This window comes from Saimiri boliviensis, chromosome 12 (assembly GCF_048565385.1).
Source record: "Saimiri boliviensis isolate mSaiBol1 chromosome 12, mSaiBol1.pri, whole genome shotgun sequence".
In the NCBI taxonomy this organism is placed as follows: Eukaryota; Metazoa; Chordata; class Mammalia; order Primates; family Cebidae; genus Saimiri; species Saimiri boliviensis.
The window spans coordinates 7233290-7260379 of NC_133460.1; the positions used below are offsets into that span (position 1 = coordinate 7233290).

General features: G+C 48.1%; 2 protein-coding genes, 1 non-coding gene and 1 pseudogene across 4 annotated transcripts in view; 2 read left to right on the forward strand and 2 right to left on the reverse strand.

The window, feature by feature from the left end:
* Positions 1–2581, reverse strand: part of C12H16orf96 (chromosome 12 C16orf96 homolog) — a 53693-nt gene extending 51112 nt beyond the window's left edge. The window contains exon 1 of the mRNA XM_039478341.2: positions 2385–2581. The gene's annotated coding sequence lies outside the window, so the exon portion shown is untranslated. The remainder of the gene's footprint in view (positions 1–2384) is intronic.
* LOC101044278 (ribosomal L1 domain-containing protein 1-like) lies at positions 555–2382 on the reverse strand (annotated as a pseudogene).
* On the forward strand, positions 2049–2110 carry LOC120367451 (U7 small nuclear RNA). Its single transcript, XR_005581835.1, has one exon. It is a non-coding gene; the product is annotated as a U7 small nuclear RNA (small nuclear RNA).
* A 17592-nt stretch (positions 2582–20173) lies between the features above and the next one.
* The window catches only part of CDIP1 (cell death inducing p53 target 1), a 28659-nt gene continuing 21742 nt past the window's right edge, over positions 20174–27090 (forward strand). Inside the window, exon 1 of one of the 2 annotated variants that reach the window (XM_003928481.4) lies at positions 20174–20500. The gene's annotated coding sequence lies outside the window, so the exon portion shown is untranslated. The remainder of the gene's footprint in view (positions 20501–27090) is intronic. The other variant, XM_074381652.1, reaches the window with a different exon arrangement.

The following is a 27090-nucleotide window of genomic DNA, read 5'->3' on the forward strand; positions in this document are numbered from 1 at the left end:
GGATTGCTTAAAGCCAGGAGTTTGAGAGTAGCCTGGGCAACATAGTGAGATCCTGTGTCTACAACACATATATATGTTTTTAGAAGGGGTCTTCTAAAAACCTGTCACCAGGCTGGAGTGCAGTGGTGCAATCTCAGCTCACTAAAACCTCCTCCTCCCAGGTTCAAGCAATTCTCCTGCCTCAGCCTCCTGAATAGCTGGGCCTACAAATGTGTGCCACCAAGCCCAGCTAATTTTGGTATTTTTAGTAGAGAGAGTTTCACCATGTTGGCCAGGATGATCTCAATCTCTTGACCTCGTGATCCACCTGCCTCAGCCTCCCAAAGTGCAGAGATTACAGGCATGAGCCACCACGCCCAGCCAAGAAAAATTTTAAGTTTTTTTTTTTTTTTGAGAAGCACTCTGTATTTCTTCTATTATATTAGCAAATACACAGAAGGACAATTTAAAAACAGATTATCATACCCAGGAAACATATGTCAGAATTACCTATGGAGGTTTTAAAAAACTCTTTTAAGTCCAGGCCTGACTCTTGGAGAAGGTTGCAAAGTGGGTCAGGACCTGAGTATTTCTAAAAAGTTCTTGAGGCAGCTCTGAGGTTTCTTTCCAGTTGAATCACTGACTTTAGGTCGACTGGGATAGTTTGTTTTTTTGGGGCTATTTTTGGGGGTATGGGAAGCTTTTCTCACAGATTTACTAGGAGTGGTGAAGAACTTGGTGTCTGGCTTTTTAGGAGTCTGTCTCGCATCTTTTTTCCCCAGTGAAGGACTTCTTTTTCCTTCCCTGCGTCTTTGATTTTTGGCTTCTTCCCTGAGCCTTTCTCTTTGGTCTCAGACTCTGCAGTTTTTGGGGTCTCAGATGTTGGCAAGGCCTTTCTTTTTATTTATTTATTTAATTTTTTTATAGATATGGGGTTTCACCATGTTGGCCAGGTTGGTCTTGAACTCCTGTCCTCAGGTGATCCACCCACCTCGGCCTCCCAAAGTGTTTGGATTACAGGCGTGAGCCACTGTGCTCGGCCAAGGCCTTTCTTTTCTTCCCGCAAAATGTATTGGGATTGGGACTCTTTGTTGAAGACTTCTTTCCTGTGGCATGTTTTTGAATATCTGCATTTTCATTAGCTGGAGTCTTTCCTTTTGGGACCAGCTATGGAATTTCATCTTCAGATTCATTTGTCACTTTAAACTGGGCTTTTCCTTTGCCATGTTTTTTCTTCCCGTGCTCTGGGGTCTGTTCTCTCTCGGATTCAGGTTTCTTCACTGTAGTGTTACACGTTGAGGAGCCACGTCGTCTTTACTAAGGACTGATGAGGCTTGCCAGCCTGCTGCCTCTTCTGTTTTTGTTCCTTTCCTTTTGCTTTTCAAGATATTTTCCTCTTTGTTTTCTCCTTGCCGCTTTTTTCTTCCTATTAAGCGTAATTTTTTTGGTGGCTTCATCCCAATTGCTGACAAACAAGGAGAAGATGGGAAGCGCAGCTGATTTCTCAGTTTTCACAAACAGGAGTTTCACACTGTCCCAGTTCTCCGGCAGTTTTTCTGAAAGTCCTTTGGTGACAGAAACAATGTTTTCAATGATGTGCTGAATTTGCATTCCAATGTGATGGATGCATATAGCAAGGCAAGACCCAGTTTTAGAAATGTTTAAGGCCGGGCATGGTGGCTCACGCCTGTAATCCAAGCACTTTGGGGGCCAAGGCGGGTGGATCACCTGAGGTCGGGAGTTCAAGACCAGCCCGACCAATATGGTGAAACCCCGCCTTTAGGAAAAAAAAAATGTTTAGGACCGTTCTACCCATACAATCATTGATCTCTCTTGATAAATTCTTGGACAGAAGGTTTACAGATACTGGAACTTACTTTCTTTGATAGAAATGTTTCCCAGCGAGTGAGGATAAGAGCCACCTATAATTCTGGCATGAGTAAGGATGAAGTCAAAAGTGCTCAGAAGGCAGGGCTTGGCTTCAGAGGCTTTATATTTCTTCTTTAGAGTTTGGAGGGGAATAATCTGAGAAATGGTTTTAATTCCATGCTTGTTTAAAAGCTTTCTGTAAGTGTTACAGCTCTTTTAGAATTTGTCTAGCAGGCTTTCCAGTTTTTGACAGAAAGCCCCTTTATTTAAAAATAAATAAATAAAAATTTTTAAAAAGCTTTCTATAGAACTGTCTTCTCAGGGGTTGAATTGGGTTCATCCTTCGTAAATAAACAGATGTCTTCTAAATCTGATCGAATACCATGAGGCAAGGACAATCTGACCCTCAGTTCTTTACTTGGAATTTTCCATAATACCATCATTAAAAATAAATTTTCATTCTCATTCAAAAGCCACTCATAATCGTTCTTCCTGGACTTGCCATGTGTCAAGAGAGCATCCACTGCCTTTCTAACCTGCTCTTTGTCCAGTGGCTTCTGAGCTGCCAGGGTCACTGGAGCCAAGCTGCAGGTTGCAGTCGCCGCGTGGAGGCCGACTTTTCCCTTTTGTTTTCACGTCATGAAGATGCACATGTAGAACCCACTGCTGACTTCTGGCGCACACCATTTTTTTTTGAGGCGGATGTAGGGTCCAGCCCTACAGGGTCCTGGGAGCTCCTCCCTGCTTGTGTGGAGTTGAGAAACTGTGAAAATAGACACAAGACACAGAGATGGAGAAAAGAAAGTTTGAGCTCAGGGGTCCACTGCCCACCAAAAATCGGAGTCCGGCAGTGGCCCGAGTGCCTGGACACTCTGACTTTTATCAAGTACAAAACAGGAGGCAGGGAATGTAGGGTGAGGTAATGGTGGTCAGTGATAGGGTCAGGTAAATCACGTGTCTTGGAGACAGGGGCTCAGGATTTTCAAGAAGCCGAGGTGAGGAGAAAACCTAAGGCATCAGCACTTTTTTCATACTTGTCAAGAAACAACAAGGTCACTAAGATTATGTTACTATTACTAATTCTTTTTTTTTTTTTTCTTTTTTTTTTTTTTTTGAGACAGAGTTTCGCTCGTTACCCAGGCTGGAGTGCAATGGTGCGATCTTGGCTCACCGCAACCTCCGCCTCCTGGGTTCGGGCAATTCTCCTGCCTCAGCCTCCTGAGTTGCTGGGATTACAGGCACGCGCCACCATGCCCAGCTAGTTTTTTGTGTTATTAGTAGAGACGGGGTTTCACCATGTTGACCAGGATGGTCTCGATCTCTTGACCTCGTGATCCACCCGCCTCGGCCTCCCAAAGTGCTGGGATTACAGGCTTGAGCCACCGCACCCGGCCGACTATTACTAATTCTTATCATTTGAGAAAGAGAGGAACCAGGTGCAGAAGCAGAACATGAAAGTAGACATGGAACGTGACCGCTGAAGCACAGCATCTCAAAGAGACAATTAACCCCTGGATGTCTGCAGGCCGCCCTGACAGCCGTCAGGACTACCACAAAAGCTTGGAAGAGCGGAATTTTCTCCTAACTCCCCCAAGGAAGGAGACGTCTCAGCCATCTTGAACGTCTCCTTCCCTAGCTGGCTAAACAGCAGGCACTTCCTCAGCACTGGTACTGCCGCACAGCCGAGGCGCCCTCCAGCAGCCCTTAGGCAGGCATCACAGAGTGCTTAAAGTGTCTTGCCTTAGGGTTACCTCTTTTTCCAATGCCACTTCAGTCCCATACTTCTTGACCTGAGACTTATCAGTAAGATTAAAGATTATGTGATTATATATATGTTGTATATTTATAATTACATGTGAATAGCTATGTGATTATTTATGATTATATATATAGGAATAACTAACTGTATCTCGAATTCTTTCCTAATTCTATATTTATATGAGAGCAGACTGAGGCCTCAGACCCTTGCCTTGGCTCCTGCGGGGAGAGACTCCCCGCAGGCGGAGTCTCTCTGTATCACCTAGGCTGGAATGCCGTGGCTCAGTCTTGGCTCACTGAAACCTCTACCTGCCTGGTTCAAGCTATTCTCCTGCCTCAGCTTCCTGAGTAGCTGGGATTAGAGGAATACACCACCACACCCAGCTAATTTTTGTATTTTTAGTAGAGACGCAGTTTCACCATGTTGGCCAGGACGGTCTCGATTTCTTGACCTAGTGATCCACCCACCCGCTTCAGTCTCCCAAAGTGCTGGGATTACAGGTGTGAGCCACCTAGGTATATATCTGTAGTCCCACCTACTCAGGAGGCTGGGGTAGGAGGATTGCTTGAAGCCAGGAGTTTGAGGCTGTAGTGAGCTATGATTGTGCCACTGCACTTAGCCTGGGCAACAGAGTGAGACCTTGTTTTAAAAAAAAAGAAAGAAAAGAAAAAAGAATCTGAAGATTCATTTCTGGACACATCCAAAGGCCCCCTGCAGTCTCTCTCTGTCACCCAGGCTGGAGTGCAGTGGCATAATCTCAGCTCACTGCAACCTCTGCCTCCTGGGTTCAAGCAATTCTCCTGCCTCAGCCTCTCAAGTAGCTGGGATTACAGGTGTCTGCCACCATGCCTGGCTAATTTTTGCATTTTTAGTAGAGACAGGGTTTCACCATGTTGGCCAGGCTGGTCTTGAACTCCTGACCTCAGGTGATATGCTTGCCTCGGCCTCCCAAAGTGCTAGGATTACAGGGTGAGCCACCACATCCAGCCAAGTGTTCCATTTTCTGGGAAAGAGAGCCAAAGTGGTAAGAAGGGCGTTGTCCTTTCTGGCCCTTGCATGTCCCTGCCCACCCAAGTGACAGTGCCCTCGCCAGACTCTGCTCTGCTCCCTGCTTGAGCTGGGCTCTCTAAGACCCCTGTGCTCCCAAGCAGGGTCTCAACCCTGCTCTTACATCATAAGGACATGGCTATGAGCCAGCTGCCAGAGGACCATGAGGCTGCATGGAGGTATGAGGTATTGTCAGGCTCTGTGTGGGACAAGAATTCTGTGACAAGAGAATCCCAGCCTCCTTGTAGATTGCTTGAGCCCAGGAGTGGAGTTCGAGACCAGCCTGTGGGACATGGTGAAACCCTGTCTCTAAAAAAATGTACAAAAATCAACATGGTGGTGTGTACCTGTAATCCCAGCTACTCAAGGCTGCAGTGAGCCAGGATTGCACCCCTGAACTCCAGCTTGGGCAACAGAGTGGGACCCCATCTCAAATAAAACAAAACAACACAACAAAACACAAATCACTCCTTGACCAGAACTGATCTGGCAGCCACTCTTACCAACGGCTAAAACCATGAGTGCAAGAGCCCAGGGAAACTCCTTCTGAATTGAACACTGGGATATTTTCAGGGATGTTGCTAATGAATCAATCCCATGTTCTTGACTTCACAACAGATGCTGCTGCTGAGGTCATTACTACTCCATCCACAAAATCTAGCTCTTCAGCCAGGTGTGGAGGCAGACAATGAGATAACGGCTGGGCAAAGGTACCCAAGGAGGCCCCTCTGGGGAGGTGACATCTGAGCTGAGACTTGAGGAGAGGGCATTCCTGAAGCTCTTTTAGAACAGAGACCTTCAGCCGGGCGCGGTGGCTCACGCCTGTAATCCCAGCACTTTGGGAGGCTGAGGCGGGTGGATCACGAGGTCAAGAGATTGAGACCATCCTGGTCAACATGGTGAAACCCCGTCTCTACTAAAAATACAAAAAATTAGCTGGGCATGGTGGCGTGTGCCTGTAATCCCAGCTACTCAGGAGGCTGAGGCAGGAGAATTGCCTGAACCCAGGAGGCGGAGGTTGCGGTGAGCCGAGATCGCACCATTGCACTCCAGCCTGGGTAAAAAGAGCGAAACTCCGTCCCAAAAAAAAAAAAAAAAAAAAAAAAGAACAGAGACCTTCTCTTTCTTCTCTTTCTAGTATCAGAATACGGATCCCTGCACATAGTAGGTGCTCAGTAAGTGTTAGGTAAATGGATGATAGCTCCAAAGGAGCTGTCAACATCGTGGGGCCATATTACTGATAAAAATATCATAAAATGAATGAATAGTAACATTGCAACCGTTCATTTTTCTTTTAGAATAATTAGGCATTTAAATGTGGAGATTTGGCAATACCAAGCATTGGCAAGCATATGAACAACGGAACTCTCATCTGCTCTGACGGAGTGGAAATTAGCAGGCACTGGAAAACTGATCCACAGGGTCTGTAATGCTGAAAAAATTGCACACGCTATGACCCAGCCAGGCCAGCCCTTGATAGGAATCGACATATACCATGCACACAATGTTTGTAACAGCACTACTCACACTAGCTACAAACTCCCACCTGGGACTGCCCAGACACCCGTGAACAGAAAAACAGACTATGCTATATTCAAATAATAGACTATGACACAGCAGTGAGAATGAACAAAGACAACTATATGTAATAGTGTGATGAGTTTCTTTTCTTTTCTTTTTTTTTTTTTTTTTGAGATGGAGTCTCGCTCTGTCGCCCAGGCTAGAGTGTAGTGGCATGATAGCTCACTGCAACCTCTGCCTCGTGGGTTCAAACAATTCTCCTGCCTCAGCCTCCTGAGGATTATAGGCACGTGCCACCACGTCTGGCTAATTTTAGTAGAGACAGGGTTTCACCATGTTGGTCAGGCTGGTCTCAAACTCCTGACCTCATGATCCACCTGCCTTGGCCTCCCAAAGTGCTGGGATTACAGGTGTGAGTCACTGCGCCCCAGCCAACTTTCACAGATAGAAAATTGAGCAGAATGACATATATATAAAAGAGTTCAGCCAGGCATGGTGGCTCATGCCTGTAATCCCAGCAGTTTGAGAGGCCAAGGCGGGTGGATCATGAAGTCAGGAGTTCAAGACAAGACTGGCCAACATGGTGAAATGCTGTCTCTACTAAAAAATATAAAAATTAGCTGGGCATGGTGGCGCATGCCTGTAATCCCAGCTACTTGGGAGGCTGAGGTAGGAGAATTGCTTGAACTGGGACCTGGGAGGCAGAGGCTGCAGTGAGCCGAGATCATACCACTGCACTCCAGCCTGGGCTACAGAGGGAGGGTCCATCTCAAAAAAACAAACAAACAAACAAAAACAAAAAAAGGTTCATGCTGTTTGAAACCATTGCTTAAAAAAGTCCCAAAACTGCAGCCATAAAAAAGAATGAGTTCATGTCCTTTGCAGGGACATGGATGAAGTTGGAAAACATCATCCTCAGCAAACTAACACAGGAAGAGAAAACCAAACACCACATATTCTCACAGATAAGTGGGAGTTGAACAATGAGAACACATGGACACAGGGAGGGGAACATCACACACAGGGGCCTGTTGTGGGGTGAGGGGCAAGGGGAGGGAAAGCATTAGGACAAATACCTAATCTTCGTGGGGCTTAAAACCTAGATGACTGGTTGAGAGGTGCAGCAAGCCACCATAGCACATGCATACCTATGTAACAAAACTGTACATTCAGAACATGTATCTCAGAACTTAAAAAAAAAAAAAAAAGGCTGGGCATGGTGGCTCATGCCTGTAATCCCAGCACTTTGGGAGGCTGAGGCAGGCGGATTACCTAAGGTCGGTAGTTCAAGACCAGCCTGACCAATATGGAGAAACCCTGTCTCTACTAAAAATACAAAATTAGTCAGGCATGGTGGTGCATGCTTGTAGTCCCAGCTACTTGGGAGGCTGATGCAGGAGAATCACTTGAGCCCGGGAGGCGGAGGTTGCGGTGAGCTGAGATCGTACCATTGCACTCCAGCCTGGGCAACAAGAGTGAAACTCTGTCTAAAAAAAAAAAAAAAGGTCCCTAAACGGAGAAAACAAATCTTAGGTGTTGGAGGTGAGGGGAGTGGTTACTCTTGGGTGACCTCATGCTTGGAAGGAAGCATGAAGCCTAGTTGCAGGGAGTTGGCACACTGGTATGGTCAGTTTGGGAAAATTCATCAAGCTGTTCGCTTCTAATACAAGCACTTTTTTTTGAGAAAGGGTCTCACTGTCACCCAGGCTGGAGCGCAGTGGTGCTATCATAGCTCATGCAACCTCAAACACCTGAGTTCCAACAATCCTCCTGCCTCAACTTCTGAGTAGCTAGAACTATAGGTGTGCACCACCTCTCCTGGCTAATTATTTTTATTTTTATTATTGTGGAGATGGGGGTCTCACCATGTTGGCCAAGTTGGTCTCAAACTCCTGGTCTCAAGTGATCCTCCGGCCTCAGCCTCCCAAAGTGCTGGGATTACAGGTGTGAGCCACCGCACTCAACCCTAGCACTTTTCTGTATCAGAATTTTGGGAATCTGCAACAATTCAAACAAATTAAGAGGTCCACAACGTGGATTCCTTTTGGGTTGCTGGCTCAGCTCTAGTGGGCTCCTTCCCAGTTCTTGCTGGATATAAAGAAAGATTTTTGAAAAACAAAAACAAAAACAAAAACAAAACTGGCCTGAATATAACAGCTTCTTCTCTCACTTCAGTGTTTGCTGGTTCATACCCATGCCAGGAGAGCAGCTTGGGCAGTGAGCAGCACCCTCAGGCTAGAACCACAAGACCTGAGGTCTTCTGGGCATGGGCTGTGTGACCCTGAGCCTGTGCCTTAAACCCTCCATGTAGCTTTAGGAGCTGGAGGTAGACATCTGCAGTTCCTTGCCAAGATGAAGGGAGGTAAAGAGCATGGCATGATACCCACCACAAAGTGCTCACTGACATTAGCTGCATCTCCCAAAATAAGCACATAATTTTGTTTAGGCATTCAAGGCAATAATGCATCAGCTTGATGCTAGAAAGGGGGCAAAGGAGGAAGCAGAGGACATGGGAGGAGAGAGGTATCTCCTCAGACCAGTCAGTCTTTGCCCTGACGTGCAGAACTGTATTCAAAATGCCCTCGGGTTTTGCATTACAAAAATTACTGTAATCCCAGCACTGTGGCTGGGAGGCTGAGGTGGGTGGATCACCTGAGGTTAGTAGTTCGAGACCAACTTGGCCAACATAGTGAAACACTGGTCTCTACTAAAAATATAAAAAGTATCTGGGTGAGTACCTGTAATCCCAGCTACTGAGAAGGCTGAGGCAGGAGAATTGCTTGAGCCTGGGAGGTGGAGGCTGCAGTGAGCAGAGATCATGCCATTTCACTCCAGTGGGGGCAATAAGAGTGAAACTCTGTCTCAAAAAAAAAAAAAAATTACCCAGTGTATGCTCTAAGCAGCTCCAATTAATAACAAGATACAAAAACAGGCAAAATGAGTGTATGAGTTTGTTTGCATTGCTATAAAAGAGTACCTGAGACATTTTACTCAGGGTTATGCAGGCTGTACACAAAGCACAGTGCCAGCATCTGCTCCTGGTGAGGCCTCAGCAATCTTAAAATTGTGGAAGGTGAAGGGAAGCCAACATGTCGCATGGTGAGAAAGGAAGCAAGACAGTGGGGAGATGCCAGGCTCCTTTTTTTTTTTGAGACAGGGTCTCCCTATGTTGCCCAGGCTGGAGTGCAGTGTCGTGATCTCAGCTCACTGCAATCCTCCACCTGCCTCCCAGATTCAAGTGATTCTCCTGCCTCAGCCTCCCATGTAGCTGGAATTACAGGTGCCTGCCACTGCATACGGCTAATTTTTCTATTTTTAGTAGAGACAGGGTTTCCCCACGTTGGCCTCGAACTCCTGACCTCAGATGATCCACCCGCTTTGGCCTCCCAAAGTGCTGAGATTACAGGTGTGACCCACTGTGCCCATCTGGTGTTCTGTTTTGAGGTGGTACTGATTGCACCAGTGAGTGAAGTTTGTGAAAATTCTCCAAGGTCAACACTGATAGGCACTTTTCTTTATGGGGTCTCCATATGAGAATCAGTCCTTATTTTAACTCTGGCCTAAAAGAACGAAACTAAGAGAGATAAACATTATATCCCTGCGTCTCTGTGATGCAAACTGCAAGTCAGGAAAGGAAAGGCAAGGAAAAGGGACTCTACCACATCCCCGTGCCACTGTGTTGCCAGCAGATGGCACTGATTGTAGAGAAGGTGGAAGGGCTCCCACTTTTCTTTTTTTGAGACAGAAGCTCACTCTGTCACCCAGGATGGAGTGCAGTGGCAATATCTCTGCTTGCTGCAACCTCTCCTTCCCAGGTACAAGTGGTTCTCCTGCCCCAGCCTCCTGAGTAGCTGGGATTACAGGCACCCACCAATATGCCCGGCTAATTTCTGTATTTTTAGTAGATACAGGGTTTCACCATGTTGGCCAGGCTGGTCTCAAACTCCTGACCTTAGGGGATCTGCCCACCTTGGCCTCCCAAAGTGCTGGGATTACAGGCGTGAGCCACGGTACCCGGCCAAGCTCCTGCTTTTCATCCTTCTAGGAGCAAAAGTTCTTGGGAACCCCATGGGCTGCCCTAGAAGTATGAAAAGACCAGGTGTTCCCCCACTGGTGGAGAATGGTCTTCTGGTAGCAGGTGCCACGAGGTGCAAAGACACTTGTCACTGAAGATGCGCCGGGCCTACAGCGCTCCTCCTGCCCCAGTTGTGGTGAAATCTAGACTAAAAATAAAAGGTGGTGGCTTTGCAGTCCCGTTGTGAGGCTCAGAGGTGCGCCTTGGGAGCCAGGGAGGAGGAACTGCGTTCTGCAGAAAGTGAACGTTGCCCAGGGAGAGATGACACAAGCAGCTCCACTGCAAGCCTGAAAATAACACTGCTCGGGGTAGCCGTGAGCTCCTGATCTGACAGCGAGTGGGGTAGAACACAAGGGACATCATCCTGTCTCTGGGCCTGCCTTTACTTTCTTATTTCATCCCACGTCTGAATTCTCCTGGGGCTGATTTTTGTGAAGCCCAACCCCTGTGTTTTTGATAATGGCTTTATTAAGACATAATTCACCTAACATATGATCCGCCCATTTAAAATGTACAATTTAATGGCTTTTAGTATATTTGTAGATGGTTGTAAATATCATGATCATCAATTTTAGAATATTTCATTATCCTAAAAAGAAAACTCAGTCAGGCACAGTGGCAGTCTCAGCTACCTAGGAAGCCGAGAAAGGAGGACTGAAGATGGTTTGAGGTCAGGAGTTTACACCAACCTGGCAATACAGGGAGACCTCATCTCTTAAAAAAAAAAAAAAGAAAGAAAGAAAAGAAAAAGAAAGGAAGAAAAAAGAAAACCGTTACCCATTAGCACTTACCTCCCATTTCGCCTGAACTCTCCCTGCCCTAGGTAACCACTAATCTATTTTCTGACTGTCTGTCTCTATGGGTTTGACTATTCTGGACATTTTATGTAAACTGAATCACACAATAAGTGGGCCATGTGCAGTGGTTCACACCTGTAATCCCAGCACTTTGGGAGGCCAAGGTCGGGGGATTACTTGAGGTCAGAAGTTTGAGACCAGCTTGGCCAAGAAGGTGAAACCCCATCTCTACTATAAATACAAAAAACTAGCTAGATTTGGTGGCAGGCACACCTGTAATTCCAGCTACTTAGGAGGCTGAAGCAGGAGAATCACTTGAACCCGGGATGTGGAGATTTCAGGGAGCCAGGATCACACCACTGCACTCCAATCTGGGTGACAGAGCGAGACTCTGTCTCAAAAGAAAAAAACAGTAAGTGGTCTTCTGTGACTGGCTTCTTTCACTTGGGAATGGCTTCTTTTGTCAGGGGCAGTGGCTTACGCCTGTAATCCTAGCTTTTAGGAAGGCAGAGGCAGGAGGACTTAAGCCCAGGAATTAGTGACATGCCTGGGCAATATATAGAGACCCCATTCTCCACAAAAAGAAAAAAAAGACAGAAAAGAGAGAATGGATGGCTTCTTTCACTCAGAATGTTCTCCAAGTTCATCTACACTGTAGCATGGATCAGTGCTTCACTCATTTGTATGGAATGAATAATACTGCATTATATGGAGCAATCACATGTTGTTTATCCATTTATCAGCTGATGAACATTTTGGTAGTGTCAAAGAAAACCAGAGCTGTCAGGTGTGATGGCTTATTCCTATAATCTCAGCACTTTGGGATGCTAAGATGGGAGGACTGCTTGAGCCCAGGAATTTGAGGCCAGCTTGGGCAACGAGGTGAGATCCTGTCTCTACAAAAATAGCAAATAACAAATAAATAGCTGAGCATAATGGCACATGCCTGTAGTCCTAGCTCCTCAAGAGGCTGAGGCAGGAAGATCACTTGAGCCTGGGAGGTCAAGGCTGCAGTGAGCCATGATTGCGCCACTGCACTCCCGCCTGGGCAATACAGTGAGACCCTATCTCTTTAAAAAAAAAAAAAAAAGAAAGAAAGAAAGAAAGAAAAGAAAAAGAGGCCAGGCAAGATGGCTCACACCTGTAATACTAACACTTCAGGAGGACAAGGCAGGTGGATCACAAGGTCAGGAGTCCGAGATCAGCCTTACTAACATAATGAAACCCCATGTCTACTAAAAATACAAAAATTAGCCAGGCATGGTGGCATGCCTCTGTAGTCCCAGCTACTCAGGAGGCTGAGGCAGGAGAATCGCTTGAACCTGGAAGGTGGAGGTTGTGGTGAGCCGAGATTGTGCCACTGCACTCCAGCCTGGGCAACAGAGCAAGACTCTGTCTCAAAGAAAAAAAAAAGGAAAAAGAGAAAAAGAAAGTCAGAGCTCAATGATAGATGAAGCTGTAAAAACAGATTTTGTTCAGGACTACCGCAATAGGGGGAAAGAGACCTCAGTACAGAAATAGGCTCAACTCCGACTGCAGCAAGGAAAAGTAGAGATTTACAGCCAAGGAGTGGGAGGCGGGTGCTGTTGGTGGATGGAAAGTTACTAAGAGTAGGGTAATTCTTTGCTAAATTGATTCTAACAAGATTCTTGTTGAAGGCAAGTCAGGGTGATCAAATAACACCTGGAGGATGATGGGGGTTGTGAAATTTAGTCAGATATTCAGGGGAGATTCTGGCTTAATCAATTTCATAGAATTCTTGTTGAAACTGAGCACCTCAGCTGGGTGCAGTGGCTTATGTCCGTAATCTCAACACTTTGGGAGGCCAAAGCACAAGGATTGCTTGAGTTCAGGAGGTTGAGACCAGCTTGGGCAACATATCAAGACCTGTCTCTACGACAAATTTGAAAAAAAAAAAAAAAATAGCTGGGTGTAGTTGCATGTACCTGCAGTCCCGGCTACTTGGGAGGCCGAGACAGGAGGATCGCTTAAGCTCAGGAGCTTGAGGCTGTAGTGAGCTATGATCACACCACTGCACTCCAGCCTGGGTGACAGAGCAAGACCTTGTCTCCAAACAAACAATTGGGTAATGCAAACACAGACACAGAAGTCCAAAAGTTGAGGTCTGCTTGGGGAGAGGATTCAGAGGAGCACCCAACTCATGTCTGGTCAAGGAGAACCTTTGTCAGTTGTTTTGACTTTTTGGCTATTATGAATATAAACATCCATAATACGATATGAATACCTGCTATGCATATTTGTGTATTACAGGTTTTCATGTGGCTATGTGTTTTCATTTCTCTCAGGGGCAATCCTAGGAGTGGGATTTCTGGGTCACATAGTGACTCTATGTTCAACCTTTCAAGGAATATCACCTTTACGTTTGCACATACACTTCAGTTGTCTTATCTAGTCCCTGATTCCTGTCAACAGCAGGTGAGAGATGACAATTTCTTTTTTTTTTTTTTTTTTTTTTTTGAGACGGAGTCTTGCTCGGTCACCAGGCTTGAGTGCACTGGTGCTATCTCAGCTCACTGCAACCTCTGCCTCCTGGGTTCAAGCAATTCTCCTTCAGCCTCCTGAATAGCTAGGACTACAGGCATGTGCCACCATGCCCAGTTAAGACAATTTCGTTTTTGTGGGTGAGGGAGCTGAGGCCCAGAGCACTTAAAGGCTAACAATACCAGCTGCCATTGGTCTGAGGGCTGACTGTGTGCCAGGCACTCTGAGCAGTGACCTAAATGCATTAAGTCACCCCATCCTCACAACAGACCCATGAAATTGGGATTAGGTTTATCGCCATTTGGTAATTAGAAAAATTAAATATATAAGCATGGAGGCTAGATACGAAATTTTAAAAAATGAAATAAAAATAAAAATTAAATATATATATTTGAGACAGGGTCACCTCTCTCACCCAGGCTGGAGTGCAGCAGTGTGATCACCAGGCTCACTGCAACTCCTGCCTCCTGGCTTTAAGCAATCCTCTCACTTCAGTCTCCAGAGTAGCTGGGGCCACAGACACGCACACCACATCCAGCTAAAATTTTTGTATTTTTGTAGATACGGGGTTTGGCCGTGTTGCCCAGGTTGGTCTCAAACTCCTGCACTCCAGTTATCTGCCTGTCTTGGCCTCCCAAAGTTCTGGGATTACCGGAGTGAGCCATCGCACCCATTCAGAAAAATGAAGTATTTTGGAGAGGGCCGTGAAGTGGTACGGCGTAAGACTTGAACCAGCTCCAGCTGACTACATTTCCAGCTCTCACTGGCTCTCAAACCCTCCACTTCTTCATCGGCAAGATTTCACCCAGCGCCTGGCACAGTAAGGTTCACATTGACTGTTCTACCTGACTTTTACTGCATGGGACACTTGGGACCACCCCTTTGCCTGTGCTAAGCCCTGCTCCATGACCCTCTTCTTAGTTTTCACTGGTCCTTTGTCTGGATCCATCCCAGAGCCCCTTCCCTTCCCTTGGGTATTCCTGCCTCAAATTTCCACCCCCTCCACACTGTCAGAATGATTTGTCTAAAACATGAATCCTGGCTGGGCACAGTGGCTCATGCCTGTAATCCCAGCATTTTGGGGGGCCTAGGTGGGGGGATCACTTGAGGTCAGGAGTTTTGAGTCTGGCCTGGCCAATGTGGTGAAACCCTGTCTCTACTAAAAATATAAAAATTAACCGGTTGTGATGGTGCATGCCTGTAATTCCAGGTACTTGGGAGGCTGAGGCAGAAGAATCCCTTGCCAAGAGGCAGAGGTTGCAGTGAGCCAAGATCACACCACTGCAAAAACAAACATAAAAAAATAAAACAAGGATCTTGGCTGGATATGGTGACTCACGCCTGTAATCCTAGCACTTTGGGTAGCTGAGGTGAGAGGATCACTTGCGCCCAGGAGTTCAAGACCACCTTGGCAACCTAGCAAGACCCTGTCTCTATTTTAATAATTAATTAATTAATTAATTGAAATATGAATCTGGTCATATCACTCAGCCCAAGATTCTCAACATTAAATCACCCCCTACCTACCAAACAGGATACATTCTAAATTCCATAGATTGGTCTATAAGACCCTCATCTTTCCTCACCCTCTGCCCTCCACCTTCATCGCCTACCATCCAGCCATACAGAACTGCTTGCATTTCCCCACACACTCTGCATTTCATTTCTCTGCAACTTTGCATCAGCAGCTCTCACTGCTTGGAGTGTCCTTCCCCACTTCTTTCAACTGGGGAATCCTACAGATCCTTGAAGTCCCAGCTTAAACGTGCTCCTTGCTGAAGCCCTCCTTCTTCGGGCACTCCCTCTCCTGACCTCTCAAAGCACTCTGTTTTGACATCTTGAATGTAAGCTATTACATTAGTCTCCCGTGCTGGACTGTGTGCACTTTGAGGACAGAGATTGGGCTTTATTCCATGTTGTGTATTTCCAGGCCTAGAATAGGACCTTGCTTGGTCAAATGAGTAAATGAATAAATATTCTAGATCTGTGCTATCCAATACAGTAGCCACAAGCCACATGTGGCCACTAAGCCCGTGAAATATGGCTGCTCCAATTTGAGATGTCCTGTAAATATAAAGTGCACACTGCATTTCAAAAACTTAGTGTGAAAAGAAAGTAAAATATATCATTGATAATTATTTTTTGAAACAAAGTTTAGCTTTTGTCACCCAGGCTGGAATGCAGTGGCACCATCTTGGCTCACTGCAACCTCTGTCTGCTGGGTTGAAGTGATTCTCTTGCGTCAGCCTCCCGAGTAGCTGGAATTATAGGCGCCTGCCACCACACCCAGCTAATCTTTTCTGTTTGTAGTAGAGACAGGTTTCACCATGTTGGCCAGTCTGGTCTTGGACTCCGACTTCAGGTGATCCACCACCTTGGCCTCCCAAAATTCTGGGATTACAGGTGTAAGCCACCATATCTGGCTGATAATTTTTTATGTTGACTATTGAAACAATATTTTGGATATACTGAGTTAAATTTATTACTAAAATTAATTTCACCTGTCTCTTTTTACACTTTTAATATGGTTACTTAAAACTTTTTATTTTTTGATATTATTTTTTTAGAGACAGAGTCTCACTGTGTTGCTCAAGCTGGAATGTAGAGGCACAATTCTAGCTCACTGCAGTCTCAAACTCCTGAGCTTAAGTGATTCTCCTGCCTCAGCCTCCCAAGTAGGTGGGACTATGGGTGTGAGCCACCACACCTGTCTAATTTTTTAATTTTATAGTTTTTTTTGTAGATATGGGAGACTCACTATGTTGCTCAGGCTGGTCTCAAACTCTTGGCTTCATCCTCCCAACGTGTTGGGATTACAGGTAGGAGCCATAGTGCCCAGCCTGGAAATTTCGGAATTACATATGTGCTGGTCTCACAGCCTTCTAATTGCCTCTCTTGGTCTAAACCATTCTCCACACCATAGTCAGATGATCCTGTGAAATGTCAATCAAATCATATTAAGTTCGGTCTCATTCTCCGAGGTAGACTGTTGGTTCTAGTAAGTTGCCACACAGGCTGAATTAGCAAATACTGAATCACTGCTTCTGGGGGAACTATTGGGTTAAGTTACTGCGAGCCTGTGGAGGCAACATTTTGGTCAGCCAATCAATACATAACTGTGTTTTCTGGGTGTTTCTGTTTAAAGGCAACTTTGTTAACATATACTGTTGATTCAGGGTAGTCTCACTCAATTGCCTGCACCAAGTGAACTGAGCACAGCTGTTTTCTCCTCAAGGCATATCACCACGTTCTTGCACTTAGGAGTGCTAGACAGCACTTCCGCACTACACTAAGGGCCATTTGAAACAGCAGAATCACCAACAAAAAGCACAAAAAATGAGAAAAAGATGAGACTAAATAACCAAAAAGGAGACTTGTAGGCAGCACTGTCCTATTCTTTTCAGAGACAGAGTCTCGCTCTGTTGCCCAGGCTGGAGTGCAATGGTGCAATCCCAGCTAATGGAAGCCTCAAACTGCTGGGCTGAAGCGATCCTCCTACCTCAGCCTCCTGAGTGGCTGTGACTACAGGTGAGTGCCATCATGCCAGGTCAGCGTTGCCTTATTTGACCTCAGCAGAGAATGTGCAGGATCCTCATGTCCATGAATGAATGAGAAAACACCACAAGTATTGATTTTGGGGTTAGAAATAAATGTTAGTGAATAGAGAACTCTGCAAACACAAAATCCATAAATAATGAAGACTGAGTGCCATGTTACCACTTAAAACTCTTCAAGGACTTTAAATTCCACTTGAAATAAAATCCAAACTCCAGCCAGGCATGGTGGCTTATGCCTATAGTCCCAGCTACTCGGGAGGCTGAGGCGGAAGACTGCTTGAGCCTAGTTCACAGTCACAGTGAGCTATGATCATGTCACTGTACTCCAGCCTGGGTGCCAGATCAAGATCCTAGCTCAAAAAAATAAAAATAAAAATAAAAAAGAATCCAGAGGGTTTTTTTTTCTTTTTTCTTGTTTGAGATGGAGTCTTGCTTTGTTGTCCAGGCTGGGGAGCAGTGGTTGTGTTCTCAGCTTGCTGCAACCTCTGCCTCCCAGGTTCAAGCAATTCTCCTACCTCAGCTTCCCAAGTAGCTGGGATCACATGTGCACACATCCAGCTAATTTTTGTATTTTCAGTAGAGATGGTGTAGGGGTGGGTTTCACCAAGTTAACCAGGCTGGTCTTTAACTCCTGACCTCAAGTAAGCCTCCTGCCTCAGTCTCCCAAAGTGCTGGGATTACATCAGTGGGTGAGCCACCGTGCCACGCCAGAGTTCTTAAAATAACATACAAATCTCAACATGATTTGGATCCAACCTACCCCACTGACATCCTCACTTTATTGAGTCTCTCACCCAGAGGCATTCCAGAATAGAATCCTTTTTTTTTTTTTTTTTTTTTGAGATGGAGTCTCACTCTGTCACTCAGGTTGGAGTGCAGTGGCACAATCTTGGCTTGCTGCAACCTCTGTCTCCCAGGTTCAAGTGATTCCTTTGTCTCAGCCTCCTGAGTAGCTGAGACTACAGGTGAGCAACACCATGCCCAGCTAATTTTTTGTATTTTAGTAGAGATAGGGTTTCACCATGACTAGGATGGTCTCGATCTCCTGACCTCGTGATTCACCTGCCTTGGCCTCCCAAAGTGTTGGGATTACAGGCATGAGCCACCACAACAGGCCCTCAGAGCCTGGTTTTTAAAGGGTAATTTGGTGGATAAGCTGCCAAGGGATAGGCAGTGCTGACTGGTTGGGTGGGAGATGAAATCATAGGGTGTTAAAGGATGGAAGAACTGACTGAGCCAGATCTGGGTGGTCTTCGCTGGTGCATCAGTCTTAGGTTTTTTTTTTTGTTGTTGTTGTTGTTTTTCCTAACTTTGCATTGTGGTCTGAGCCTACAGTCTTAGGTTTTACAATAGTGATGTTACACCTAGGATCAGCTGGGGAGGTTTAGAATCTTGTGGCCTCTGGGTGCATAAATCCTAAACCATGATTTTTTTTTCTTGAGATGGAGTCTTGCTCTGTCTCTCAGGTTAGAGTGCAGAGGCACAGTCAGCTCACTGCAACCTCTGACTCCTGGATTCAAGCAATTCTTGTGCCTCAGCCTCCTTAGTAGCTGGCATTACAGGTGCGTGCCACCACACCTGCCTAATTTTTTTTTTTTTTTTTTTTTGAGACAGAGTTTCGCTCTTGTTACCCAGGCTGGCATGCAATGGCGCGATCTCGGCTCACCGCAACCTCCGCCTCCTGGGTTCAGGCAATTCTCCTGCCTCAGCCTCCTGAGTAGCTGGGATTACAGGCACGCGCCACCATGCCCAGCTAATTTTTTGCATTTTTAGTAGAGACGGGGTTTCACCATGTTGACCAGGATGGTCTCGATTTCTTGACCTCGTGATCCACCCACCTCGGCCTCCCAAAGTGCTGGGATTAAAGGCGTGAACCACCGCGCCCGGCCAATTTTTGTATTTTTTTTTTTTTTTTTTTTTTTTTGAGACGGAGTTTCGCTCTTGTTACCCAGGCTGGAGTGCAATGGCGCGATCTCGGCTCACCGCAACCTCCGCCTCCTGGGTTCAGGCAATTCTCCTGCCTCAGCCTCCTGAGTAGCTGGGATTATAGGCACGCGCCACCATGCCCAGCTAATTTTTTGTATTTTTAGTAGAGACAGGGTTTCACCATGTTGACCAGGTTGGTCTCGATCTCTCGACCTTGTGATCCACCCGCCTCGGCCTCCCAAAGTGCTGGGATTACAGGCTTGAGCCACCGCGCCCGGCCTCAATTTTTGTATTTTTAAATAGAGACAGGGTTTCACCATGTTGGCAGGCTGGTCTCAAACTCCTGACCTCAAGTGATCTACCTGCTGTGGCCTCCCAAAGTGCTGGGATTACAGGCATGAGCCACTGTTCTGGGCCCTAAACCATAATTTCTTGTCTTGCAGCTAATGCGTTAGTCTTACAAAGGGGACCTGGTTTTCAGGCAAGAAGGGGGTTTGTTTTGGGAAAGGGGGTTTGTTACTATCTTTGTTTCACAAACTATAAACTAAGTTGCTCCCAAAGTTAGTTCCGCCTATGCCTAGGAATGAACAAGGACAACCTGGAGGTTAAAAGCAAGATGAAGTGGTCAGCTGTCCTTCGCCGTCATAATTTTGTTACAATTTTTGCAAAGGCAGTTTCAAGCGCAGGGACAGTGACTGTGTGTTTCAAGGCTTTATGTAATGTGCCTCCCAAACTCAATAAATATTAGTGGCATAAAGGAAAAAAATGCAGCCTTGGAGGAAGATGCCCTGCCTTGCTGCTGGCATGAGTGAAGGAAGAGGAGGCGCTGACAGGGAGGATTCTTTCCCTGTTCTCTCGCCTCGTATACAATGGGGAAACTGGCCCCAAGAATCCCAGCGCTCAGGCCCCGCTCCAGGCCGAAAAGCTCCCCCCTCCCCGGCTCCCACTGATGTCACCAAGGAGCATCACGTGCCTCCAGAGACCACGCTCCCTCCGTGACGTCACAGGCTTCGGCTGTGGTCCAAAGTCTACCCGCCTCCTTCTGACAGAAGCGCGACCGCCAGCTGCCTAGGCGTCCATTCCTGCTCCTGCAGCAGCTGTCCAGGGGCTGCGGGGACGGTGAGTTCGACAGGACGCACTCGCAAACGGCTTCCCGCGGGAGCCATCCTCCCTGAAGGAAGGATCTGGGCGCCGGCGCCCCTCAGGTCGGGGCGTGACCTCAGACCGAGGCGCCCACTCCCCGCACCCGCTGGCGGCGCCTGCGCGGTGCATGCTGGGCATCATAGTCCCCTGTCCGGCAGAGCGAGCTGGGGACGACCGGGCGGACTACACGTCCCAGAAGCCTCTGCGCGGCGGGGGTCGTTGTGCGCGCAAAGCCCCGCCGGGCTGAGGGTCTAGTCCGCTGGCGCCTGGCGGGACCCCGGCCAGTCTCCGCTTTCGGCCGGCCTCAGGCGCCGGGCTTCTGGAGGTAAAATGGGGCCGGGGGTGCGGCATCGCGGGGGCCGTCCTCCCCTCAGGGTGCTGCCGAGACCGACAGCGGCCCTGGGGATGTCGAAGCGGCAGCGGTGGCGGGGCCCACCTGGGCGCCCGGCTGTGTACCGCGGAGTTGTGCGCCCGAAATGGCCCCTAGCTTGCCCGCACTCTTTTCTGTCAGGGAAGGTGGTGGAAATTGCCATCTCCGTTTTGCAGCCCGAGACGGGGAGGGGAGGGGAGGGGCGGGAGCTGTTTTCTCAAGGAAAGAGGGTCGGGGAGGCGCCCCGCGGCCGAGCCGCCCCTGCGGAGCCCTGCGGGTGACCTTGGCGGTCCCGGAGCCCAGCGGCGCCCTGACCCGCGCCCGGCTCGCCGACGTGTGGATGTGGCGCTCGGCTGCGCACCCGCGGCGGAGGTGGCGGCGGCCTGGTCTGGCTTTGGGCCGGGAGGCGCGCAGTCGAGGCTTAGCAGGTTCTCCTGAGGGGCTTCTCAGCAGGTGTCAGGTGAGGTGGGGCGAGCGGCTGTGAGTTCCTCCAAAGGTGAGCTCAGGATCCTCTGCGTCAGAACCACCTAGGGCCCTTGGGAAACGGGCAGATTACTGGGGCCCACCCAGGTGTTGCGATTCTGTAGTTCCGACGCGCGGCCCGGGAATCTGAATTTAGCAGGCTCCCCGGATCATTCCCGGGCGCAGCTGGGTCTGAGAACCTGTTCTAAAGAGGATGATGGCGGGCCCTGGGCAGGGACGTTCCTTAGCGTTTCTGCCAGTTTCTTCTGGGGCCTGATGCTGTGCAGGGCGGTGCCTGGGCAATTGACCTGTCTCCTGGGTTCTTTGCTGCTTCCCTTGGGGCCAACTTAAGGAGAACTGGGTGGAGGGAGGCGTGCCAGCTCTGCCTTGCCCTCTGCCCTTAACCGGAGTGCTTATGCCCGGTCATTTGCCAGACTCAGAAGACGCCCCCTCCACACATTGAGTTATGAAAAACGTGAAACACAAAAAAGTCGAAGGAACTATACAGTGAACATCACAGACCACCACCTAGAATGTACAGTTCACATTTTATTGTATTTCATCTCATATCTGTCCACCCAACAGACCCTCTTGTTTTTGGTGTCAAAGGAAGTTGCAGACATCAGTGCCTTTCCCTCCCAAATAGTTAAGCATGCATATCATTAATTAGAGTCTTAAAATTGTTTATAGGGTTTGATTTTTTTTATTTTCTTAATGGTTTTTACCTTAATGGAAGTCCTGAGTATTTAGAAATCCCTCTCTCAGCCTTGAGAATTTGAAGGAGTTTGGAGGCTTTTCCATAGGATGGGTCTCTGGAACCAGGTGCTCTTGCAAGGCTTCATTTATTTATTCAGTGGCCTAGGCTGGAGTGCAGCGGTACCGTCATGGTTCACCGCAGGCTTGAGACTCCTGGGCTCCAGTGAGCTCCTGAGTACCTGGAACTACAGGCATGCACACTATGCCCGGCTAATTTTTTACTTTTTTGTAGAGATGGCATGTCATTGTTTTACCCAGGTTGGTCTCTAACTACTGGGCTTAAGTGATCCTCTCGCCTCAGCCTCCCAAAGTGCTGGGATTACAGGCAGGAGCTACCATGCTTGACTTCTTACAAGAATTTAAAAGCATCCAGACATTGACTGTGTGATGTAGAGTAATACTAAAGGGAATAAAATTGTTTTGAGAAGGAGCTAACAGAATGCGTCCTGAAGGCCAGCTTGCCCCAGCGGATCACATTAGCACGTTGACAGTAATTGAAGCCATTAGTCAGCCTGCAGCTCCATGTCAACTCTTTATACTGTAATCTTGTCCATGTTGAACCTGCCAGTTCGGTGTGTGTTTTCTAAGCTCCTATGGGAACTGCGATGTGTAGTGCAATTGAGCTCATGGTGCTGATGGACTACAGGGCATGGCTTTGAGACCCTTGGGCCCAGGTGCTTTGTTCTATAGCAACAAACACCCGCGCTTCATCCTACTCAGTTGCGTTGGTTAGAGAGAAAGGACAGGCCCTGTGAAAAATGTGTCTCCACTTTGAGGAACATGGTTACAAGGGCATGGGCATGTTTCTACTCATAGAGTAGAAACACAGGGAAATGTGGCAGTTAAAGTTGTGGCATTTTATGTCATCTCACTGTCTTGTAGGTGGAGGAAGTGCTTGTGAGAAGGTGACAGCTCTGCAGAGGACCTTGGCACTCCGTGGGGAGGATGGAGAGAGCGAGCCAGGCTGGCAGTGGTGACAGGAGGTTCCCTTTCTCCCCATGAGGGGATTTAGAAATAGACTGCTCACAGTGGAAATGTGCCCCTTTCTAGGATCCCACAAAAAGTTTGTTTCCATCTCTGCCCAGTCAGGACTCCCAGCCACAGTCCCTGTGGGAGGTGGTAGAGGCTACCTTGCAATACAGTGTAGCAGAGGGGGGTGCCTAGGGCCTGTACCAGAACCTCCCCCTTCCCAGAAGGCTGCCCACTCGGGAAGACACTGGCCTGGCTGCTCCTGAACCTGTGGGCCTAACGGCCCTAGTCACTGCTTCTCCTACTCCATGAGTCATCAGGCAGTGCTCTGGTGACTATAGTGGTATCCTGGGACTAGGGCTGCCTAGACATGGAGGCCTCTCTGTCACTTTGAACTGGTGTGACAGGCCTTGCTTACTGCATATGTGATAGGTAAAGAGCAGCACCCAGGCCACAGGAAGGCCTGCATCTGCTGTTAGTCCTTAAGAGATGAGGGTCCCCTCATCTCTTAAGGACTAACAGCAGACAAAGCAAAACCAGACAGCAGACAAAGCAAAACCAGTTCAAAGCCTGCAGTGCAGGGTTGGGGCGGGGGTTGGGGATGGGCAGCAGCATTCTGATTCTTTCCTTGAAAGCAGTTGTGGTGCATTTTTGGTAATATTGGGTCATTTTTCCAGAAAATATTTCTTGTCACCTTTTCAGTGCTCCTGATTTGTGGGCGATACCTGGCTTGGTCTGTACACTGAGTGATCCAGCACCATTGATTCTTACTACAGGGAGGTGTAGTGGGGGTTCACTAAACACAGAGGGTCTTGCTGAGATGTCATTGTTCAAGCGATGATAATTAAGTCTGAATTCAGATCTAGTCCCAGTGTCTGGGTTTTTCCTCTAAGAAGGAAGAGAGGCCAAGGCAGGTAGAAGTAGGTAGAGAAGGGTGTGAGAGTTGCCTTGGGAGGGTTTAGGGAGAATTCCAACCTTTATTACTTCAGAAAGAAAGTGGGCTCTGTTGTCCACAGTTCTGAGCAACATGAAGCCTGTGTATTGTGGCTCACGCCTGTTATCTCAACACTTTGGGAGGCTGAGGTAGGCAGATCACCTGAGATCAGTTCGAAACCAGCCTGACCAACATGGTGAAACCCTGTCTCCACTAAAAATACAAAATTAGTTGGGCATGGTGGTGCATTCCTGTAATCCCAGCTACTTGGGAGGCTGAGGCAGGAGAATAACTTGAACCCCAGAGGCAGAGGTTGTGGTAAGCTTTGAGATAGGGCCACTGCACTTCAGCCTGGGCAATGAGAGCGAAACTGTGTCTCAAAAAAAAAAAAACCACTAAAAAAAACAAAAATTAGCTGGGTGTGGTGGCGTCTGCCTTTAATCCCAGCTGCTTGGGAGGCTGAGGCAGGAGAATCACTTGAACCCCAGGAGGTGGAGGCTCAGTGAGCTGAGATCACACCACTGCACTCCAGAGTGAGACTCCATCTCAAAAAACAAAAACAAAAAAAAACAAAAAACAAAAAACGCCGGGCACAGTGGCTCACACCTGTAATCCTAGCACTTTGGGAGGCCAAGGTGGGTGGATCACTTGAGGTCAGGAGTTCAAAACCAGCCTGGCCAGCATAGTGAAACCCCATCTCTACTAAAAATACAAAAATTAGCTGGGTATGGTGGTGTGCACCTGTAATCCTAGCTACTCAGGAGGCTGAGGCATGATAATTGCTTGAGCCCAGGAGGCGGAGTTTGCAGCGAGCTGAGATCGCACCACTGCACTCCATCCAGCCTGGGTAACAGAGCAAGACTCCGTCACAAACAAACAAACAACAACAACAAAAAAACCCATTTAAATAGGCTGGGGAAGCAGGGGGAAATGGGGTTCTTTGCTGCGTGCAGCCCAGTGAGCACGCTTTGTTCTCACTTGTCAGCCAGGGAGTTGGCAGCACTGTGGGACTTGTCCAGCTGAGACAGCAACCAGAGTGTATAAGTGACTTGTCCACATTTGCCAAATAATGGCAGAGAAGGCCCCATGCTGGCCCTTCTGAAACAGCAGAGGTGGCGCAAGAGCAGCTGAGACATGGGCTCTCCTAGCCCCATTGTGATCACTTTGTCACGGTGTTGACTGGAATTCAAGAAATGGTGTCTTTTCCAGTCTGGATATTTGGCTATAAACATAAGTACTTTCCTGAGGAGGCAGTGAAGTCCATCTCAGCTTCAACTGTGTTCTCGCCCTGGGCAGTGACCTTTGGGTTAAGAATGGCACAGGAGGGGCCAGGTGCTGTGGCTCATGCCTGTAATCACAGTACTGGGAGGCCGAGGTGGGTGGATCATTTGAGGACAGGAGTTCGAGACCAGCCTGGCCAACATGATGAAACCCCATCTCTACTAAAAATACAAAAATTAGCCAGGCGTGGTGGAGGGCACCTGTAGTCCCAGCTACTGGGGAGGCCGAGGCAGAAGGTTTTGAACCTAGGAGGTGGAGGTTGAACCGAGAACACTCCACTGCTCTCCAGCCTGGGCGACAGAGTGAGACTCTGTCTCCAAACAAACAAAAAAAGAATGGCACAAGAGGTCCACTTAGGTTAGCCCCAAACCTTTGTACTCATTTCTTCAACACACATGGACCAGGTACCTGAGCAGGGCCCAGTGATACAATTGGAAGAGTCCCAGCATTCTCAAGGGGAGATAAGACAAGGGACAAAGAATTGCCTGGCAGGGGAATGCTCAGGAAGGCCCAGGTTTGCTGGAAAGTGGGGTGCAGGTATCTTTGGAGGCCAGGGAAGGAGTCCAGGGGAGGGCTTTGGGAGGGTGGAGGCACGTAACAGTTGGGAAGAGTGTGAGTTACAATCTCTTGGGATCATGGTAGATCTGGGACATTGGCCAAGTCCAGACTCTTCCTTGTCACCCTTTGACTGTTAGATGAAATAGTGGATCTGAGGGCCTTCAAACCATGGAGTTAGTAGGACTTGCTTACTGGTCATGGTTTAAGGGGACAAGAAAGGTCTGGAACACCTCTCAGCCATCCAATTTGCCGATGGGAGCGAAGTGAACAGAAGTAGGGTCCTCAGGCTGAAGAGTGGAGCCCCTGCCTGGAGCAGCAGCAAAGCTGCGGCCCATCCACCCACTCACCCATGTTGCACAGGCTGCCCGGTGCCCTGGAGAAACTGGCCCCAAACCCTGACCCTGCCCTCCAGGAGCTATGGGTCTGACTGGGAGACGGTCCTAATCCCTACTTTATAATTATGCCTGCTGTGAATGACTATTGCCCTGACCTAGAATTCTCTGGCCACCTCCCTGCAGAGCACCTGCTGTCACAGAGGTGATAGCTCCTGCTGAGTTTGCCTGTGTGTTTTGTTTGCTTGTTTTGAGAGGAAGTCTTACTCTGTGGCCCAGGCTAGAGTGCAGTGGCGCAATCTTGGCTCACTGCAGCCTCTGCCTCCCAGGTTCTAGTGATTCTCCTGCCTCAGCCTCCTGAGGAGCTGGGATTACAGATGCACACCACCATGCCTGGCTAATTTTGTATTTTTAGTAGAGATGGGGTTTCACCATGTTGGCCAGGCTGGTCTCGAACTCCTGACCTCAGGTGATCCACCTGCCTTGGCCTCCCAAAATACTGGGATTACAGGCACGAGACACCATGCCTGGCCTGCCCATGTGTTTTTTAAATAAATTCTCAAGTGTCACTTGTCTTGGCAGGTGTATCTGCAGCTCTCTGAGGGCAGGGACCAGGAGGTGAGTGACCTCCATGGAGGGTCTGATGAGTCTTTTCAAACAGGTAGTTACTTAAACAAAAGAGAGAAAGGAATGTGGATGGTAATGGCTCTGCTGAGTGAAACCGCCTCATCTTGGAACCCAAAGAGTCCTGTCCTGCTCATGGGAGAAGGCCTCAAGTGAGCACCTCTCAGCTCTTGGATTCCCCAGGCATTCTGTGTCATCTGACCTCAGGCCTTAGTTTCTGTCCCCAGTGTGGTCAAGCTCAACTTCTGTGGTGTGTGTTTCGCTGCTTTGCAGGCAGAGTGGCACATTTCTCTGTGGCACATTTCTCCATGACACATTTCTCTGTGGCCCCAGTAAAATTTTGACCCAAAAGGAACTATACCTGTTGGAGGTGGAGGCTGAGTGCTCTCAGGCTCCCCAGCTCCCAAGCTCTAGGAGCCACCTATTTGATATCAGGACTTTGGAGGACTGGATTAGCACAGCAGGCGAGTGCAGAAAATGGAGAATCGCAGGGCGACCTGATTTCCCAAGCTCTCTGCAAGCCTCTGGGCTTATCAGAGTAAAAGTGGGCATCCTGCTATGGCCAGAGGACCTGGCCCACCCCTCCTCCAACACAGGGAGCATTCCCTGCTCAGTGGAGCTGTCCCTGG